Source organism: Empidonax traillii, unplaced genomic scaffold (genome assembly GCF_003031625.1).
Source record: "Empidonax traillii isolate 1590-97213 ecotype Southwest subspecies unplaced genomic scaffold, ASM303162v1 scaffold683:size364172, whole genome shotgun sequence".
NCBI classification, from domain to species: Eukaryota; Metazoa; Chordata; class Aves; order Passeriformes; family Tyrannidae; genus Empidonax; species Empidonax traillii.
In genome coordinates, this window is record NW_020955876.1 from 263,138 (window position 1) to 266,684 (window position 3,547).

A 3,547-nucleotide genomic window follows, 5' to 3' on the forward strand; every position below is an offset into this window, starting at 1 on the left:
GGAGCACTCCCCAGTTTACCACAGACATCCACGAGGAGGTTTCCATCGGGATCTCACCAGGGCAGGATCAGGAGTGCTGTTAAACCCCCTGTGAAATACCTGTTTGATTCAGGAGGGGAGGAGACAATAACCAGCCCTGGGAGGTGCAGTGCAGGATGCAACCATTGTCTTTGACCATTATCAAATTTCCCTGGCAGGACAGTGTATTTTTAGCCCTATTAATCCACGTCTCTGGTGCTGGTGTGATCTACAGTAATAATAAGGACAGAATAACTTCTGCTCTGGGCTTTTATTCTGCTGCTCCCAAGTTCCTGTGACTTCAAAGGTGTAACAGGGCCCTTTGGAGGAGCTCTTGCTACTGAAATAGTGCAAATAAAATGGTTACTCGTGTGTGCTAATAGGTTAATTGTCACTTCTATCTCTTCTTGATTTTCAGCTTCTTTATTCTCTGAAAGGTGATAAAATAAGGCCAGAAAAAAAAAATAATAAAAAAAAAAATCCAGAGGCATTTTCCTTTCTAAGCCTCCTTTCTCTGGGCTTCAGAAACGTATTTATGCACAGGGCTCCCTCCTAACAAAGGGCTCTTTGAGGGTCCTATGGTCGTCTAACATTCCCTCCTTTCACATGAAATTAAGGGCTGTGATTTACTGCAGTGACCTGAGTGCCTGAGTGCTCTCATTTACAGCCAGCCTGGCTTTTTTTTTTTTTTTTTCCCTTTTTTTTTTTTTTTTTTTTTGAGGGGGAGAACGTTTTTTGTGCCTCTTCTGGGTGCTTTAGTTATGCAAACGTACTGCTGAGTATGTTGTTTTTTTCCCCCCCTCTAGATGCTGAAGTCTTTTTACTTTTCCTCGAGTGAAGAAAGGGCACCAGATTTATCTTTTTTAATTAGCTGTTACATAGATTTATGTTAGATTTTCTCAGGGCCAGCTGCTGGTGGAGGGTCCTTGTCTCTTGGCTGTAATTTTGGGCATTTATGGTGGTGGATTTGAATAGAACATGGTCAGGTTTTTCCTTTGCAGCTAGAGTATTTTTGTAATGAAATAACAGATTTTGTTTAGGGTGCTGTTTCATGGGGAATGTTGTTGAAATTAAGGGCCCCTGCTATTTTTTTTCTCGTTAAGCAGAAAAAAGAGCCCCCAACCCCCCATTATTTTGTCATGAGGACACTGGTTAACCACAGCAGAAACCCTGCAATGCAGATGGTGCCCAAAAGCACCAGGAATAGCACAAGATTTTGGGCTCATTTTGTAAGGCTGGTGACTAAAACACAGATTGGATCCTGTGGGATTTCTTGCAGGAAAACCTTATTCTAGGTGGATTTGGCAGGAATTTTGTAGCACATCACACAGTGTGGGGCTCCTTCCACTGCCATCCCTCCCTCTGCTGCCACCTCCTCCTCTCATCCTGTTTCTCCCAACCTTGTTGCTCCCGTGGAAAAGGGTTTAATTCACACCTTACTCCCTGCTGTGGTGTGGAGTCTCCACGAGGATGTGACAGAGGATTCCAGCCAGACCTGCTTGAACTGGTGACTGTGAGCAGTTCCATGGGTGCCTCTCCTGGGAGCTGTCTGATTGCAGAAAGGGTGTAAATTCATCTTAGCAAAGGGACTTGCACAGTAAAGAAAGAGCTCCCTGGAAAAAAAAAAAACAAAACTGGAGTGGGGAAGAAGCTCTGGATTTCTTTTCTTTCCTTACACATGACCAAGATTCTATTGGGTCCAGCCCCCAGCCTTGAGTGTGACATTTATTTTCTGGTGTTTTATCCTGCCTTTAGCCAGATTAGCTTTAAAATAAAGGATGGAAAGGCAGAGCTTTGTGCAGAACACGGTGTGGTGGGGCAGGGCAGAGGGGCTGACTGAAAATGTCTCTCTGGCTGGTTCCTGTTTATTATTCTTGGCATACAGTGTCAGCTGAAAAGCACTGCAACTGCCCTTGGCAGTGCAGTTCTTCCCCTCAGTGGTCTGTGGTGCTGGCCTTTGTTTTAAGAAGTTTTTGCACTCCAGTCCTCAGTGAGATGCCCCCCTCCATGTGGCACTGCAGTTTGGTTGCTCTGTCATCTTCTGTCTCCTTTTCTTCCTCTTATTTTTATCTGTCCTTGTCTGTCTTGTCCTTCCCCTCACCAGAAACAAAACACCCTTTGTGGCTGTAAACTCAGCGTGCCAAATAGTTTGAATAACTGTAGCACTCCAAGAGTGAATGTAAAACATAAAAGCGCCAGTAAATTCCTTTCAATGCCATCCTATAACAACAAGAATTCCCATTTTAATAACTGGGGCAGTGCAATGGTTGACCCCGTTGTTTGATGCAACCATTAACTTGCTTGGCTTGGTTCAAAGTCTCCTTGCATTGGGTGGTGTTTAACTCTGCAGCCGGTAATTCAGTGTTAATGACGCTGCATTCATTAACATCCCAATGAGGCCGCTTTTCTTTGCCCTGCTTTTCTTCCCGGGGCAGATTATTCAGTTACCTGAACCTCTGGCTCAATGCAGGCTGGCACTGAGCTGTTTTATTGCCTTTGTTGTGCCCCGGGAAGGGAAGGACGCTGAAAGCAAAACGGGTTGGTCATTTCTGTGGCTGCAGTTTGTGTTGTCACACAGGTGAATGAATCGTTTGATCTTCGAATATGAAGAATCCTGGCTAGTCTAGAGGGTTCCATGAAGATTTTGTGTCCTTATTTCCAGCTGTGTTTCCTAGACCAGCTTGCCCCAACCTGGCCTTGGACGCTTCCAAGGGGCAACCTGTGCCAGCTCCTGTTTTGCCCAGATAATCAGTGTTTGGGAAGTTTCCCCTTGCCAGTGGCTTTGCTGGTTGTTGCCTCGTGTCCTGACGCCCCCAGTGAATTCCTGTTCTGCAGGGTGATGCGAAGCAGGGCGCGATTTTGAGAGGTGCAATCTGGTTTTTGAAGGCCCCAGGAATCTGCACTGGTGTCGGCATCTGCTGCTTCCTCAGCTCAGGCTTTGTGTTCTGCCTTAGGGCACATTTGGAAAGCTTTCCCTGCGGGCACAGGAGAGAAAAAGCTTCAAACCCAAAAATATCTCTTGGTAATGATGAGTTTGTGACCGAGTGGTGGTTTTTTTGGAAGAACTGGGATAGTTTTCTTCTCAGGAAATTAAAAGGCATTTTGCTGGTTTGTGGGGTGGTACAAAGAAATGCTTAAACTCTCTGATTGGGGCTTGGAGAGTGGATAAAGGGCCTCACCTACATTTCTGATCACAAAATTTAACAGGCAAATGCAGAAGTGAAGGTAGTGCTGCACTCCATCTGGCTTGGGTTGGGTTGGTTTTCCCCCTCCCTTTTTTTCCCTCATATTGCAAATGTAAAGCCTGTTTGCAGTGTTTTACAGAAAGCTGCTCTGGCATTATTGGAGTCATCATGCCCAAAATTAGACTATGATGAGAGATGAAAAGCCCATTGCTGGTGAAAATCGTTGGTGAAAATCACTGTGGCTTTACCTCCTGCTTTGGAAACTTCTGGTTTGGATATAAACTTTGTATTGGATTGACCCAAGCAGAACAGAAGCAATTTAGGATTAGTGGCCATATTTTTCT